General features: G+C 40.8%; 1 protein-coding gene across 1 annotated transcript in view; it reads left to right on the top strand.

Moving 5' to 3' along the window:
- Positions 1–3,811: 3,811 nt before the first annotated feature.
- The window catches only part of LOC135109523 (uncharacterized), an 85,159-nt gene continuing 70,496 nt past the window's right edge, over positions 3,812–18,474 (top strand). The window contains exon 1 of the transcript XR_010272717.1: positions 3,812–4,115. The gene's annotated coding sequence lies outside the window, so the exon portion shown is untranslated. The remainder of the gene's footprint in view (positions 4,116–18,474) is intronic.

Genomic DNA, 18,474 nt, shown 5'->3' with positions numbered 1-18,474 from the left:
ACACCTGCTCTGTTTTAAAGGGCTCTACTTGAGGTTACGAGTGTTTTTAAGGGTGTGTTTAAGGCTCCACTGGCACACACACAACATTTCTACTGTATTTGCAGAGGAAACAATAAAAATACAATATTTCCTACAGTATACGTACATAAAGGTGTGTGTGTGTATGTGTGTGTGTGTGTGTGTGTGTGTTGAGAGAGACGTCATTTTTTTTTTTTTTTTTTCGTTATATATATGTTGTCATAGATTAAGCTTGTGTAATTTACGTAATATCAACGCCAATAAATAATTATAGCCGATTCATATAACAGTAAATGTTAACACTATCGTAAAAATATTACAAGTTATTAATAGTTAGATCAATTCAGTTTTTCTTTAGTTGGCGTTAAAATATCACGTTTTCTCTAATACTTCAGTTTCCTAGATGGCCGCCGCTCACTCCTTGGAAATTATGGGGTCGAAAGTCTTCTAAATATACATGTTAATAGCGACCATATTGTCCTTATCTATATAGTGTTTTTGTTTTTTTTCTCTTTTCTTGAACTTCTTGCACTAAAAACTGATAATTAATAGTACAAAACACCACGAAATAATAGATAAAATAGAAGAGATGCTTGCATTATCCTAAAAACTGTTTAAAATAGTATTGGAAGATTAATTTAATTATTTATTTAAAGTTTGAGTAAAAATTTTTTGTTTTCTCTAATGCAAGACAGCCGCCGTTCTCTTTTATTTCCCTTAATTAAAAACAGTAGGGTCGAAAATTCTGCAAATTCCATAAGTCATTATGCTATTATTATTATTTTGTTGAAATTATTTTTGTTTCCCACAGATGTTCCACTTACATTACTTATGTATCTGTATGTATGTATGTATGTATGTATGTGTGTATGTGTGCGTATGTATGTATGTATGTATGCGTGCGTATGTACGTGTATGTACATGTATGTGTATATGTATGTATGTATGCTTAAATGTATATGTAAATATATGTATGTGTGTATGTGTGTGTATATGTATACTTGTGTGTGTGTGTGTGTGAGTGTGTGTGTGCGTGTGTGTGTGTATGATTATGTATGTTTTTGAAAAGGATGATTGACATGAAAGCGTGAGTGCTCTCTGTGTGACAATGGCTCAACTCAAACAAGTGTGCACGAGCTGCGGCTCAACACAATTTGATACAAAATGAAAATGTTACAGTAATTCTTGTATTAATATTATAAACCAATAAACATTACTTACACACACACACACACACACACACACACACACACACACACACACACACACACACACACACACACACACACACACACACACACACACACACACGCACACACACACACACACACACACATAAAAAAAAAGAAAGAAAAAAAAAAAAAATATATATATATATATATATATATATATATATATATATATATATATATATATATATATATATATATATATATATATATATATATATATATATATATATATATATATATATATAATTGAAATTGTTCATTTAAAACCCTAAGGAGTAAAAAAAATCGAGTGATTATTTTGTGGAAAGGAAAAAAAAAATAATGTCAGAAAATGAAGATTAAAGTATATTGGAAAGAAATAGACTAGAATACGTTATTCCTAAGAAAAATAATGTACTTAACGATTTTTCTATTTATTTTCATTGGTGTAATAGAAAATTCCTTAATATTTCCCACCTACTCCAATTATTCTTACCAAAACTGTGTAAGGCAAAATCGTGACTATTTATTAGGTAGACCATGTAATGAGTGAAGAAATACGCCATGCCGTCAGTAAAAGCACAGGCCACAGTGACGACCTCGCACCAGTCAAGATAAGAAGACTGGGAAGTGGGAAGGCCATGACGCAACACCCTGCTGCCCTTCCACTGCGGTATGCAACAATTCACAACACTAAAACAACGTACGTTCCCCTCATCACCATCTACAGGAAACAGAAGGCATAGAAAGGAATACATTTTGATATTTAGAAGAAAATATGTCTCGGAGTGGTTAGTGATTAAAAGATGTGTTAAATAACAGTGAAAGGGTTACAGACACTCAGAAGGCGCAGTCCAGAGAGGTGGAAGGCGAGAAAGTCTGACCACTCCTCCTCCTCCTTAAAAGAACATGAGAACATAAGAAAATAAGGAAAGTTGCAAGAAGCCATCAGGTCTACACGTGGCAGTCCCTGTACGAAACATACCTACCTATTTCCACCTATCGTCCCCATCCAGTCTAACCCTTCAAACTACCGCCTTATTGCTGACAGGCCAGTTCCAGAGTCACCCTTTTTCCTCTTGCTAGCTAACCGACAAAAGTACTTTAGCCGTCATCAGGTTCCACAATCAACTTTGCACACTGCTTGTCGTTTGGGGGAGTACCGAAAATTTGAACTGGTAAGGCAAAAGGATCAATTCCACAGTCTTTTCGTAAACTATCAACCAAAAACGCTTCCTAAGTTGGTAAGCTCCCGAACAAATAAGAGGAGTGTTTCGTTTGAATAGCTTACGAAGAGACTAAAACTGACCCGGTATATTCACTCGTAGTCTCGTCTGTCCTCGTCATATATAGAGAGAGTCACGGCATGTCCATTTAAGCAAATCCTGACCCCGCTTCTTGATGGTGATAGTGCATTGAAGAAGTAAGTTGACATACGCAGGGCACAGTAAGCGCGGAGCCAGTGATACAGACAGTTAGGAAAGCAGAATGTCAACGAAAGGATGGTAAAACAAGGCAGTGCTCACAGATTCATTTGAGTTGGAGAGAAGAGAGAAGTGTTGCTCGGGTGACCTGGAATAGACAAAAATGATGATGCGTATAGGATGTTTGGAAGACATTTGTACTGCAGTATTACCGGAAATGGATTATGATGGTGGTGGTGATGGTGGTGGTGGTGATGAAGAGGAGGAGGAGGTTGTGGTGATTGTGATGAGAAAGATGGAGATTATTATGATGGTGATGATGATGGTGAGGAGGAGATGAGAGAGAGAGGAGGAAGAGGAGGAGGAGAAAGAGGAGGAAGAAGAGGAGGAAGAGGAGGAGATGAACAAATTTCTAATGATGAGGAGGCGGAAGAGGAAGAGAATATGTTGATGATGAAGAGGAGGAAAAGAAGAACGAGGAGAAAGAAGAAGAGGAGGAAGAGGAGGAAAAAAAGAACGAGGAGGAAGAAGAGGAGGAGGAAGAAGAAAAGAAAGATGAGGAGAATGATGATGATTATGATGACAATGACTGCAACACACCGCCACAAATCGCAGTGGTGGTGGTGGTGGTGGCACTGAGTGTTTACCCACCCAAACAATTAACAAAGACATAAATATAAATAGAAAATAAATAAAAGATAAAGAAAAATCATACGAATAGAAATCATGCTCTCTCTCTCTCTCTCTCTCTCTCTCTCACACACACACACACACACACACACACACACACACACACACACACACATCTAGGATTAATGTTCCGTGTGGAGTCTGGCAACGTAACGCTTCAATGCATGACTCGAGTCAGCGCGGGTTAGTCTCACGTGACAATAAAGGCCATTGAATATAAGTACGTCCCTTGGAGATTTTATATTACACCTCATCTTTAATTCACGTATCCTCCTACACACTAAAGAATGCTATAGATATTTCCCGCACTGTCAGACCGTGGACATTTGGCTCAGCTGCGTGAACAATACTCCAAACAAGGAACCTTCGAACTGAGACACTGAATCTGTAACTCTCAGCCGCCTTAGTCCTGCTCGCCTCGCCACTGCCGCGTGGTTACGACAAGACAGCGGGCGGCCGCGTACTAGTTTCCTTAGTACTTGTGCGTCCGTGTCAATACCGTGTGCTGTAAACTGCTGAACGAACTGAGATACTCATTCAGTTTTGGTCGCCTCTGCATTATCTCGTGGTGACGTAAAGGTGACGGCCCGTGTGTTAGTTTCCCCGGTAATTGTGCCTCCGTAACATTACTGTGTGCAGTGGTCGTGAGAACTGCGAGGCGGCGGTGCAGACTGTGCCGTGGAGAGCCGCGGAGTGTTGGAATCGCCTCTCAGTCACCTTGAAGGCGTCATATTCCCTCCCTGCTCTTCCCCGTGTCTTCCTGTCTATGTTGGTAATGTACTAGTCACTATTTTGTGTGCATGTGTTTTGTTTATTTATCATTTGTGCATAGAGGAACTGAAAGGTTAGCAGCCTCCAGTGTTTTTGGTCAACCCATATTTTGCGTATTTGTTCAGTCATTACTTGCTTGTTACTTGCGCATAGAGGAAGTAAGGAAGGTAATAAGCTGCAGTGTTTCTGATCACCCTGTGTTCTGCGTATCTGTTCAGTCGTTGTTTATTATTTGTGCATTGAGAAGCTAGTAGCAAACAGGATGCAGCGTCTCCAATCACCACTTGTCAACCTTCTCTTTGCCTCAACATTTCAATTGGTCTCCTTGTTCATGTTCATTTTAATAGTGTCACTGTTTGGTGCAAGTGTTTAGTTGATGTTGTTGTTGTTGTTGTTGTTGTTGTTGTTGTTGTTGTTGTTGTTATTTTATCTGCGCACAGAGGAACCACTAGGCTATAGCGTCTCAGATTACTCATAATCTTTCCCTTTCTTTCCCTGCCCATCACAATCTTTGCTTATTTCTTAACAATTGAGGTTTTCCATGTTGGTATTATCGTTAGTTCAGTGATGCTACGGATGTTTTCAAGCCACAGCTTTGACGATTTGCTCAGATGAAGTTTGTTTTATTAATCACTGGGCGTTTGAAGTTTTTGGTGTCCTAACAACCACTGGTCTTTTATATATATATATATATATATATATATATATATATATATATATATATATATATATATATATATATATATATATATATATATATATATATATATATATATATATATATATATAGCTAAATGGTCGTATGTTTTTTTTAATCTGATAGCCTCTTGGAGTTTGCATTATTTTCTTGTGTTCTGGTGTGTGTGTGTGTGTGTGTGTTATTACGTAGGTAAGTAACAAGATGACAAATATCGCTAGATTCCTAACAGGCTCTTAAGACTTTACTTAAAACAAGCGAAGCTACAAAAATTGATCAGACTTAACGTGGCACTCAATGTACAAACGAATGAAGCAAACCTAGGGTTCCTAGTGAACGGACGGGGTTCCTAGTGAACGGAGAGGGTTCCTAGTGAACGGAGAGGGTTCCTAGTGAACGGACGTGTTTAGTGAGCAGTGACCTGACGCTAATATAGCTGGCTAGTGTAGACATGGCGCCTTGTGTTGCTGAGTCGACAGGTTGTGTTAGTTCTCCTGTTCTCGAGGCCTTCGTTGCGAAGGTCTCAGAGGTGGAGGCTGAGTTCCATCGAAGGATCTCGGAGGTGCAGGCTGAGTTTCGTGAGAGGATCTCAGCACCTGTGGGAGGGTCGTGCCCCACCGTCACCTTACCTAGTAAGGCGACGGAGGAGCAGTGGTCGGTTGTGTGCAGGGGAGCCAAGAGGGTGAAGGTGCTCAGGGCACCTTCCGTGGAGACGAAGAATCCCTTCAATGTGCTGGAGGAGGAGAAGGAGAAGGAGGTGGACAGGGCTGGAGGAGGCAAGAAGGAGGGGGCAGATGCAGTTACCCTGCCCCAAGGTAGAGTGCTTGTGTTTGGTGATAGTCAGGTTAGGCACTTAGATAGTGCGTTCTGTGCTAGGGATAGGAAGCGTAGGTCGAGGGTGTGTTTGCCGGGGGCCGGGATAGGGAAGGTAGCTGATAGGCTAGACACGTGCTTGGAAAAAGATGGGACCAAGCCCATTGTTTTTCTCAGTGCGGGAGGGAATGACCTTGGCAAGGTCAGGAGTGAGGAGCTTATCAGGAGGTTTCGATAGGCTTTGGACAGGATTAGGGACAAGGGAGGGATCCCCGTGGTATGTGGTGTCTTGCCGAGGAGGGGAGTTGGTGCTGAGTGGCTGTCCAGGGCTATTACAGTGAATCGCAGGCTCGCGAATCATTGTAGGAGTAATGGATGGACGTTCATCGACAACTGGGACCTTTTCTATGGCAGGGACACCTTGTACGCCAGGGATGGAGTGCATTTGTCACGCCAGGGTGTTCGTGTTTTGGCCGAAACACTCGAGCGGGAGGTAACTGCACTCCAGCACTTTTTTCGTTAGTCGGGAGGGAAGAAGGGGTAGTGAGGAGAAGGCAAGGGGCAAATTAGTTAAATCTAGAAAGGAAACTAGCTTAGGGATGGTGAGAAATAGCTTAAGTGTTTACTACACAAATTGTAGAAGTATTCTGAATAAAATAGACTTGCTTAGAGGAATAGCGAGTGTAGAGAAATTTGATATCATCGCTTTAACTGAAACTTGGTTAGATATGTCAGGAAAAGTATTTAATCCAGAGGTTAAGATAGATGGGTATACAATGTTCTATAAAGATAGAGAAAACAGGAGAGGAGGAGGTGTCGTGTTATACGTTAGGGACACATTACAGTGCTGTATGAACAATAGAATTAAAACAGATAACAAAGCAGAGTCGATATGGGTAGATATTAAGGAAGGATCGCAGTCAGTAGTACTAGGGGTAGTTTACAGACCACCGACCAGTACAGAGGAAATTAACACCTCACTGTGGCAGGAATTAAATAGAGCAGGCAGGTACAGTCAGGTATGTGTGGTAGGAGATTTTAATTTTAGGAATATCGACTGGAGTCTGATTGTGGGTAACAAGGAAGCAGAGGAATTCCTTAAGGTAATTCAGGATAATTTTTTAAAACAGGTAGTCGTAGAACCCACAAGGGGGAATAATATTCTAGATTTAATTCTTACTAACAGGGAGGAAGCAGTCACGCAGGTAGAGGTTGGAGGACAGCTAGGTAACAGTGACCATAGGGAAATTAGGTACAATCTAGAATGGGAAGAAACTGTTAGAAATAAAAACACTAGTAAAATACCTGACTTTAGGAGAGCAGATTTTGAAGAATTAAAAAGGTACCTCCAAGGAATGGACTGGCAAAGGATGCAGGGTGAGGTCAGGTCAGGGACGGAGTTCAGAGAGATAAGGCAGGATGAGGGAGGTGAGGTGAGGCTCCAGAAGGGAGGAGGAAAGAGGAAGGGGGGAGATAGGTGTGAGTATGTTGGAATGTCAGGTCATGCTGAAATGAGAGAGGTAAGGTCGAGGCGAGTTGATGAGGGAGGGGAGAGGATGGTAGGGAACGAGATGAGGGGTTTAGGTGAAGTAAATGTAGATGAATTGTATAAATATTTCGTAGATAAAGTTCATACAGGTCAATTAGCAAATATCCCATATAAAACAATAAGATCACAAAAAAATGACCCTAAATGGATGACTGCTAGGTTAAAGCATTATACTCGTATAGGGCGTAAGAGAAGTATATATAAGAGATTAAAGGCAGGTGAGGAAGTTTTAAGGACACAGTATAATGAATTAGTTAGAACAGTCAGGAAGTTAACGAGGAAAGCTAAGGACAATTATGAATTAAAGGTAGCCAGCCAGGCGAAGACGGACCCCAAGGGATTTTATCAGGTATACAAGACGAAAAATAAGGATACTGTAGGTCCATTAAAGGCAGCAGATGGGGAGCTGGTTAGTTCTGGGGAGGAGATTAGTAAACTTCTGAATGATTATTTTTTAACTGTCTTCACTCAGGAAAACATGCAGGATATGCCAGATAGTGAACAGGTGTTTAGAGCAGATGAGTATGAGAAGCTGACGGATATTTCCATAACTAGGGAGATAGTGGAGCAGGAGATAGATAGGCTAAAAAAGTTCAAGTCACCAGGACCTGATGAAATATATCCCAGAGTACTGAAGGAATGTAAAAAGATTATTAGTGAGCCGTTAGTTTCTGTCTTTAGGAAATCACTGGAGTCGGGTGAGGTACCAGTAATGTGGAGGCAGGCTAATGTAGTACCCATCTTTAAGAAAGGGGATAAAACTTTAGCGTCTAATTATAGACCTGTCAGCTTAACTTCAGTTGTAGGTAAAATGTTAGAGTCAATAATAGCCAGGAACATTAGGGAACATTTAGACAAACATAACTTGATAAATCAGTCACAGCATGGCTTCACGAAGGGGAAGTCTTGCCTGACAAACTTGTTAAGTTTTTACAGTAAGGTGTACGAGGCAGTAGATAATGGTGATAGTTATGATATCTTATATCTGGACTTTAGTAAAGCATTCGACAAGGTGCCCCATCAAAGGCTCCTGAGAAAGGTTAGGGCGCACGGGATAGATGGGAAGGTGTTAGGTTGGATAGGGTCATGGCTTGGTAACAGGCGACAGAGAGTGCTAATAAACGGCTCGAAATCCGAGTGGGGTCATGTCATTAGTGGGGTGCCACAGGGATCAGTATTAGGGCCATTATTATTTCTAATATATATCAATGACTTGGATAGTGGAATTAGTAGCGATGTTAGTAAATTTGCGGATGACACAAAGATAGGTAGATTAATTAGGTCAGAAGCGGATGCCATCGCCTTGCAGACAGACTTAGATAGAATGAATGAATGGACGGATAGATGGCAAATGCAATTTAATATCAATAAATGCAATGTGCTTAGCGTAGGTAGAGGAAACCCACACAATAGGTACACATTAAACACCCAAACTCTGGTAGGTACAGGGTACGAGAAAGATTTAGGAGTTATAGTTAGCTCTGAACTCCGTCTAGGGAAACAATGCATAGAAGCCAGAAACAAGGCAAATAGGGTACTAGGATTCATTTTTAGGAGTGTTAAAAGTAGAAGGCCGGAAGTAATATTAAAGTTATACTTGGCGCTGGTCAGACCTCATCTAGACTACGCTGTGCAGTTCTGGTCCCCACATTACAGGAAAGATATAGGTCTATTAGAATCAGTACAGAGGAGAATGACTAAAAGGATTCAGAGGATGAGGAGTATTCCTTACGAAGCGAGGTTGAAGCGGTTAAATTTACATTCTCTAGAGAGACGTAGGTTAAGAGGGGACCTGATAGAAGTCTTTAAGTGGTATAGGGGTTATAACAAGGGAGATGTAAGCAAAATTCTTAGGATCAGCAACCAAGGTAGAACAAGAAATAACGGGTTCAAGCTTGAAAAATTTAGGTTTAGGAAGGAGATAGGAAAAAATTGGTTCTCAAATAGAGTGGTAGATGAGTGGAACGGACTCAGTAATCATGTAGTTAGTGCCAGGACACTAGAGAGCTTTAAGAGAAGATTAGACAAGTTTATGGATGGGGATAACAGATGGAAATAGGTAGGAGTGTTTCATACAGGGACTGCCACGTGTAAGCCTGGTCGCTTCTTGCAGCTTCCCTTATTTCTTATGTTCTTCTTATGTTCTACATATTATTATTTCCACCTATCCCCACTCATGAATATTCTCAATACTGTAAAGTTCCCTATTGACTGTGCACTGCCAACTGGTGAGTGTGTACCATTGAGTGGCGGGGGAAGCAAGGCGAGGGAGGGGCAGAGCTTGGATAGCGTGGGTCAGGCAATGCAGTGAACCCCACAGATCCCACTTCAGCGAGGCAAAGGACGCCTCTCTTGCCTCGCTTGCTGATGGAAGATCCGCTCTCATTCCTATCCTGACTTGAGGGATTATAAAACATAAATGCCCTGCATCAATTCAGCGCTCTCCCAGAGCACACTCAGAGAGAGAGAGAGAGAGAGAGAGAGAGAGAGAGAGAGAGAGAGAGAGAGAGAGAGAGAGAGAGAGAGAATGTTGAACGCTAAACTAAAAATTGAGATGGAAAAAAAGGTGATGAAACGTTGAGAGAGAGAGAGAGAGAGAGAGAGAGAGAGAGAGAGAGAGAGAGAGAGAGAGAGAGAGAGAGAGAGAGAATGTTGAACGCTAAACTAAAAATTGAGATGGAAAAAAAGGTGATGAAACGTTGAGAGAGAGAGAGAGAGAGAGAGAGAGAGAGAGAGAGAGAGAGAGAGAGAGAGAGAGAGAGAGAGAGAGAGAGAGTTTTCTGAATAGAGGAGAGATTTGAAGAATTTGATAAGGTAGACAGAGATGCCGAGAGACAGGGAGAGAAATGGACAAATCAACAAAGAATAATCAGATGTAATTATGCATTAAAAAATAAAAAAATGTCCCTTCACTAAACATCAACCCTAACCTAATTACTCACTCACTCACTCACTCACTCACTCATTCGATCGCTTAACATGGAGAGGGGAACAATCTAACCTAACCACACTTTCGATCACCTAGCACACACACACACACACACACACACAGAGCACCAAGCAAAGCGAAGGCAGACGAAGGCAAGCGGAGCCACTTCAATCATTCAGGCTGGAAGAAAACGAGCTCTCGAATAAATAAATCTAGCGACCCAGCTGAAGCCTGCCTTGACCTAATCTATTCTAACCTAACTTTACATTACTTTACTTTTACCTTACCTTGCCTTGCCTTGCCTTGCCTTTATTAAACCTACCTTACGTAACCTATCCTAACCTAACCTAACCTATCCTATATTATCCTATCCTATTCTATTATATCCAACCCTTACCTGACTGACTTAACATTTCCTAACCTACCCTGACTTGTCCTAAACTAACCTGACCTGACCTGACCTTACCTGATCTGACCTGACCTTACCTGACCTTACCCAACGTAACCTTACCTGCCACCTCTCTCTCCCTCTGTACACGCGTCTTCCTTTCATCTCTAATGCAATCTCTTGTTTCTGGACACAAAAGGAAGCAACTTTTTTCAACTTTTATTTCTTCAGTTAGTGGAATTCATTACAACAACTCGATTACTTTTTGTCCCTTTCTGCTTATTAATTTACCTGTGGACTGGTTGAGTGGCTGGCTGGCTGGCTGGCTGACTCACTGATTGACTGACTGACTGCCTGAATGACTGAGTGACTGACTGAATGAATGAATGAATGATTGGCTGACTGATTAACTAATATAAAAGAGAGAGAGAGAGAGAGAGAGAGAGAGAGAGAGAGAGAGAGAGAGAGAGAGAGAGAGAGAGAGAGAGAGAGAGGGAGGATTTGGAAAGGAATATAAATGTCTGGGGATTAAAAGAGGGAAGTGTAGGAAAGGAAGGAGAGGAAGAGGAGGGAGGGGGAGAGAAAAAAAAAAGGCGTCGTAAGGGAGACATGAATAAATAAGAGGGAAGAGAGGGAGACACGTGGAGGGCATGTGGGGAGTGGAATGGGAGTGAAGTGGAGTGTGGAGCATCACAGAGATAGTAAAGAATATAATGAAAGGTTAGTACAGATGTGTGTTTGTAAATAGAGTGTACGTTTGTGCGTCACTGTGAATCACAGTGAATGTGGAGTCTATCAAGATTTTAAAATGTGGACTGTAGTACAACAGAAATGGAGTGCAGGAGGCGACGGAAATAATAAAGACTATAGGATTAATGAGGAGAGAGAGAGAGAGAGAGAGAAGAGAGAGAGAGAGAGAGAGAGAGAGAGAGAGAGAGGAGAGAGAGAGAGAGAGAGAGAGAGAGAGAGAGAGACGAAGGAAGCTGTTTAAAGTCTGAAGAGAACACTTGTAGAAGGAAGAGGGTCGAGGGGAAGACAGAATTATTAGCGAGACAGCAAACAGTGGCAGCAGGAGAGGAGAATGTGATGGAGAGAAACACGTCACGCGCACGTTCACTCCGCCAACCCCTAACTTGTCAATCAACAGAAGCAAGTTTCGATGTGCACTGTGCATGGCAACGTGGGCAGAAGAGAACTCCTCTCCTCTCCTCTCCTCTTCTCTTTTCTTCTCTTTTCTTTTCTTCTCTTTTCTTTTCTTTTCTTCTCTTTACTCTTTTCTCTTTACTTTCTTCTTCTCTTTACACTTTTCTTCTCTTTACTCTCCTCTCCTCTCCTCTCCTCTCCTCTCCTCTCCTCTCCTCTCCTCTCACTCTCTCTCTCTCTCTCTCTCTCTCTCTCTCTCTCTCTCTCTCTCTCTCTCTCTCTCTCTCTCTCTCTCTCTCTCTCTCTCTCTCTCGCGCGCGCGCGCGCGCGCGCGTGCCCTCTCTTTTTTCTCCGTCAGTATTTAATCTTTTTTTTTTATCTTATATATTTTTCTTCTTTACTTAGGTTCTTTTCCCTATTTCTCTTCAGGCTTTTTTTTTTTTTTACTCTGATATTTTACTTTGCATCACAATCTCAAGTCCCAGTGTGTGAGTCAGTTGCCTTACCAACATGCCGCCTTCTCCTACACAACCAACATCCAGTACGTGTGTTAGATAACTTACTCTTTCAACAACTCTTCATAGGTACAGTCAGTCATTGTTGATGTTGAGAACACTAGTGAGGACACTGTGACAAACAGGAGGCAGGAGGTGAAGGGAACAAGGCATGAGAAGAAAGACTTTTATTTATGCTCTTCTTCTGTAATCCTCTGAGGAAGCCATTAAGAAATTATTAGTCAGGAATAAAGCTGTCATTTCCTGACCTGTGTTGCCTTTACCACTCACATCTTCATCCAGAACACTGTTAAAAATTACTTCCATGGACACAGGAAAGAGAGAAGAGGTAGTTAGTATTGTCATTCCTACGAAATTACTAGTCAGGAATAAAGCTGTCATTTCCTGAGCTGTGTTGCCTTCACCACCTACGTCTCCATTCAGAACACTGTGAAGCATTGCTTCCATGGACACAGGAAATAGAGAATAGGAAGTTAATATTGTCCTTTCTTTGCTACAGAACTTTATTTGTACAATTGCATTAAACCTTTTTATCGCTACAATCACCTTTCGCTGGCATTCCAAACACTGCTGTTCATGAGGGAAGTTTTCTCATATTAGTGTTCTGTCTGAAAGGTCTACAATTTGACACCGCTTCTTGGGCGAATTTCTTACGTAAATATATGTCTAGTTATTTGTACAGGAGATTCCAATAATGGGGAGAGAGAGAGAGAGAGAGAGAGAGAGAGAGAGAGAGAGAGAGAGAGAGAGAGAGAGAGAGAGAGAGAGAGAGAGATAGAAGGGAATATGTTTCTAAGGAAAGGATCTTTTCAAACCGTGACGAGCGTCTATTGGTTTTGATGGAAGCAATTTATGCCTTTTAGTATGTGATTCTTTGTGTTTTTTTTTATTTTTCTTTAATTGGTTCGCCTGAGGTACGTTTTTGTATTAGCTGCAGGTGTTTATGTCTTGTTTGTGTTTACAGCTTGTTTTTAAGGGAGACTGATTGGCTGACTGTGATTCTTATGTTTTCTTCCTCATATTCCTGTGTGTGTGTGTGTGTGTGTGTTAGAGAGAGAGAGAGAGAGAGAGAGAGAGAGAGAGAGAGAGAGAGAGAGAGAGAGAGAGAGAGAGAGAGAGAGAGAGAGAGAGAGAGAGAGAGAGAGAGAGAGACTGCCTCATACCACACACACACACACACACACACACACACACACACACACACACACACACACACACACACACACACACACACACACACACACACACACACACACACACACAATAAAAATAATTTATTCATTCTACAGTGAAAAAAATACATGAAACATACATCAGTGTTATTACTACTACTACTTCTACAACTACTACTACTACTACTACTACTACCACCACCACTACCCACCACTACCACCAATACCCCAGTAACACTTGTAATACAAACCCCAACAAACAACAACTCTCTTCACTACACTACATCAAGAACCCACAACACACAACACACAGTGGAGATAATCAAGTCTCCCAGGTCACAGCTTAGCCAATACTCACCCCTTGAATTTAATCCCTGATGGTCGGAAGCTTCGCCCATCGCCACGCGCCTCGCCCTTCATAAAACTGGGAATGGTGACAAAAAGACCGATAACTAGAGAGGGCAGGGATTACCGTCATTAATGCTACTGGGCTGGAAACAATAGGGAGGGCGGTATCTTGATTGTTGGCAAGGTTAAAAAGGTGAGACAAAGGAGACATTACCTCGTTACATGGAACATAAGAGAAAGTAGTTAGTTAGGATAGAAGAGACAGTGAGTGGGTAGTTAGATGGGATACAGGAGGGTGGTCAGTTGATTAGATGGGATAAAGGAGAACATGGCTCTTTAATATTTTGGACAGTTACTTGTGAATTAAGTGGAACGAAAGAAACAATGGCTAGATAATTAATTGGGATAGAGGAGAACGTATTTGGGTAGTTATGTGGAATAAGTTAGACCGTGGTGTGTTGTTAGCAGAAGTGTTACATGAGGAAGAAAGAAAAGAGTAGGAAGAGAAGTTAAAAGTATAAAGGGATAGTGTGGGAAGAAGAAAAGAATAAGTAGGAGAAAGAGAAGGAAAAATATATAAAAAGTAAAGAAACCTCTAACAATTAGCAGAAATATTATATGAGAAGAGATAAAAACATATGAAGAGAAGCTCACAGAATGGCAGAGTAGCGCATGATGGAGAAAAAAAAATATAATTAGGAAGAGAAGGAAGAGAAGAACAAAAATACATAAAAAGAATAAATAAATAAAACCTCCGGCAAGGCACACTGGATGCAGCTGGACAAATTCACGGAACTGCAACAGAATCCACAGCAACATTGCAACCATTATTTACCTTCTCTTTATCCCCACGTGGGAATGTATTGAAGCTGAGACGATGCAAAGGAAAAAGGAAAGTAGTATTCCTTATGTAGATTGATTCCATAAGTTGTGGTGCGCGAGTGTTCATTCCTGGCTGACCATGAGGCGACCAGCGCTAAGAGAGGAGTCTTTATCGAACCTCCTAGGCGAGAAGCGACCGAGGTACAAAAGAGAGGGCGGTGAAGGACGCGTCTTTCTGTACGTTTCCAGCAACACCGTGGAGGTTTAATGATAATGTGATGCCATAAGAGGGTTTAGAGTTTGTAGGATGTTGGATTTTACGATGTTTATGTTTGTTTTTATTTTATCATCTGTGTGAAGGTAGTGACACGTGTGCTTGTATGTTGACAGTAATGATGCTTCTGCTTCATTATAAACTGGATGACACACCAGGAGTTAAACTTCATAAGATAGAGGATTTTACTTTTATATTTATTTATTTATTTATTTATTTTTTTTTTTTTATCGTCTGTGTGAAGTAGTGTGACAGTAACACGTGTTGTATATTAGCATTAATAAGGCATGTGTTTCATTATAACCTGGATAACACAAGAGGATTTAAAGTTTATAAGATGTAAAATTTTTGCGTTTTCATTGCCAAGGAATCAAAAAATCATCTGAGTGTATCCAAGGACACGTTGTCTGATACGCTTTCACGAATAACACATCCGTTTCCTTACAGTCTGGAGAACATAAATGTTAGTGTTCATAAGTGTTTTTATAATCAAGTAGTTCAAGATTTTTATTTATTTATTTATTTTATTTTATTTTATTTATTTATTTATTTTTTGTTAGAGGGGCACTGGTGAAGAGCAACAAAGGCACAAACAAAGGCCCATTCATGTGCCAGTCCCTTAAGAAAATTATTGAAAATATAATCCAGAATTGGAGGATGTGTCTTGAAACATATCTCCTCAAAGACATTCATTCATGGGGAGTGTGGCGTGACAGAAGCAGGCAGGCAGCTCCAGAGTGGTTATGTCTCCTCAAAGACATTCATTCATGGGGAGTGTGGCGTGACAGAAGCAGGCAGGCAGCTCCAGAGTGGTTATGTCTCCTCAAAGACATTCATTCATGGGGAGTGTGGCGTGACAGAAGCAGGCAGGCAGCTCCAGAGTGGTTTCAGCCTGGGACACTTGTTGTGGTACGTTTTCAGTAACATTGTGATCTGGATGCCACTAAGGGATTTAAAATTTGCGATATATTTTCTTCCATCATGGAGTTATAAATTATATGGAGTTAAACATCCGCTATGATTTACTACATCTTTGTTATATTCTGACTAATTATAAAGGATTTGTTCTACGGATTCCGGCTTAAGGATGTGAGGAAGTTCATAAATTTATTGTGCAGAAAGGATTAAATGCTTTCTTTCTTCAATACTGCGAATGTCCTCACGCGGCACAAAGTTGATGAAGCAAGTGAAGCGCAGTGCTTGTTAAACTACCACTGGAATCATGAAATCCTTCACAAGAGGAATAAGACAGTAATTAGGCTGTTAGTGCTGAGGCATTAGGGGGCTTCAGCTAAAGGTGGTGTATAGCTAAAGGTGGTGGTCAAGAAAATTAGAATCATGAAAAGAGTTCCAGAGTTTGCCACTGAAAGAGGTGAAATAGTGGACATTTTTTTTTTTTTAATTCTTGCCTTAGTGACTTGAACAGTCAATTAATAAGAATAAAATTAAAGTTATTAGGCATGTGAAAACACGATATATCTTGCATTAATAAAGCGGACATAATATGATCAAGATAAAAAGATGAAAATCGTTGAGAGATGGAAATTCAACATCAGACAGAGAATTCTTAAGTTTGCCATTGAAAGGTGAAAGAGTAAATATACCGGTGAACTCTTGCGCTAGTAAGGTGCACAGAATATAGGTAGAAATAAGCAGAAAATCATAGGGCTGTGGGAATACAGTATCAAACAGAATTCCTGAGTGTGCTAGTGAAAGATGTGAGAGTCAAGATACTGCTTAACTCTTGCATTAGTAAGATGGACAGAATAAGAATAAATACAAAGCCGGAGGGACGTGGAAATAAGATGCCAAAGAGAACTCCTGAGTGTGCCAATGACAGTGAATACATTGTTCAACTCCTGTATTAGTAAGGTGGACAAAATAAGAACAGACATAAACTCTTAGTAATATGCAAGTAAGATATCAGAGAGGGAACTCCCAAAGTTTATCAGTGAAAGAAGCCGCTCATGTTAACACACCAATCATTGCTTTCTGAAGAGGAATAACTACGACAAGGAAATAATAGTGTTGCAACCCTCATTGACGAGCTTAAGCCGTTTTTTTCAAATATAAAGGTCAGTTTGTGAGTGTAAAGCACACCTCAGGCGGCTCTCTCTTAACTGATGGGGCGAAGAAGATTACTGACTCACAGATGTACAACAATGTGCTCTCAACTTGACAGTAAAGGAAGAGTTTACCGCTTCTAAAAAAATTGTGCTGGAATCGGATACACGTGCATCATACAGTATTATAATACGTAGAATATAGAGGCTGATTCCTAGATACATAGGCAGATCGACAGACAGATAGATACATACATACATACATACATATAAAAATAGATAGAGAGATATATAGATAGTTTAAAAGATTTCCTACACTACACAGTCACACAAGAGACACACTGCACACTACACTACACACAAGAAAGAGAGAGAGAGAGAGAGAGAGAGAGAGAGAGAGAGAGAGAGAGAGAGAGAGAGAGAGAGAGAGAGAGAGAGAGAGAGAGAGAGAGACAGAGAGAGAGAGAGAGAGGAGTTAGGAAGCAGGCTATTTCTCAATCTGTAAGATAAATAAATGTTGAAGAATTACATTTACTTTTGTGAACTTTCTCTCTCTCTCTCTCTCTCTCTCTCTCTCTCTCTCTCTCTCTCTCTCTCTCTCTCTCTCTCTCTCTCTCTCATCTCCCACTTTATAATATCTTCCCCTTATTCGTTGTTCATGTTATCTCTTTCTTTTCCTTTCTTCAACTTTTTTCTCGTATCCTTTTCCTTTTTATCAATTTTTATCAATTATCCCTCATTGTTTCCCTTCATCACTTTTCTCCTAATCCTTCCCTTATTATTTTCCTCCCTCCCTCCCTCCCTCCCTCCTTTTTTCTTTCTTTCTTTTCTTACTTGCTTATTTTCATTCCCTCTCCATTTTTTTATCTTATTATTTTTCCTCCTCCTCCTCCTCCTCCTCCTCCTCCTCCTCCTCCTCTCCCCCTTCAAACATGACATCAATACTGTATTTTCTATCCAACGAGATCAGCTTTTTTTTTTTTATTCCGCTAAGAGTAATTTCTCCATTTTCTATGAAGACCGACTAGGGGTAACGTTTTCTTTCTTCACGAGAGAGAGAGAGAGAGAGAGAGAGAGAGAGAGAGAGAGAGAGAGAGAGAGAGAGAGAGAGAGAGAGAGAGAGAGAGAGAGAGAGAGAGAGAGCATAGGATTAAAATTATCTTTCGCTAATCTCTCTCTCTCTCTCTCTCTCTCTCTCTCTCTCTCTCTCTCTCTCTCTCTCTCTCTCTCTGTGTGTGTGTGTGTGTGTGTGAGGGAGAGAGAGAGAGAGAGAGAGAGAGAGAGAGAGAGAGAGAGAGAGAGAGAGAGAGAGAGAGAGAGGCATAGGATTAAAATTATCTTTCGCTAATCTCTCTCTCTCTCTCTCTCTCTCTCTCTCTCTCTCTCTCTCTCTCTCTCTCTCTCTCTCTCTCTCTCTCTCTCTCTCTCTCTGTGTGTGTGTGTGTGTGTGTGTGAGGGAGAGAGAGAGAGAGAGAGAGAGAGAGAGAGAGAGAGAGAGAGAGAGAGAGAGAGAGAAAGAGAGTCTGATCTCTATATAATGAAGGCTAAGTGATGAAAAAGGTCAGTGAGGTGAGGAGTGCTGCTCAGGTAAACAGTCATTAATTTAATTAACTTTGCTGCAGCGTAAATGAAGTGAAAATGTTACTT

Source organism: Scylla paramamosain, chromosome 19 (genome assembly GCF_035594125.1).
Source record: "Scylla paramamosain isolate STU-SP2022 chromosome 19, ASM3559412v1, whole genome shotgun sequence".
Classification (NCBI taxonomy): Eukaryota; Metazoa; Arthropoda; class Malacostraca; order Decapoda; family Portunidae; genus Scylla; species Scylla paramamosain.
This window is presented reverse-complemented; position numbering and strand designations above follow the sequence as displayed.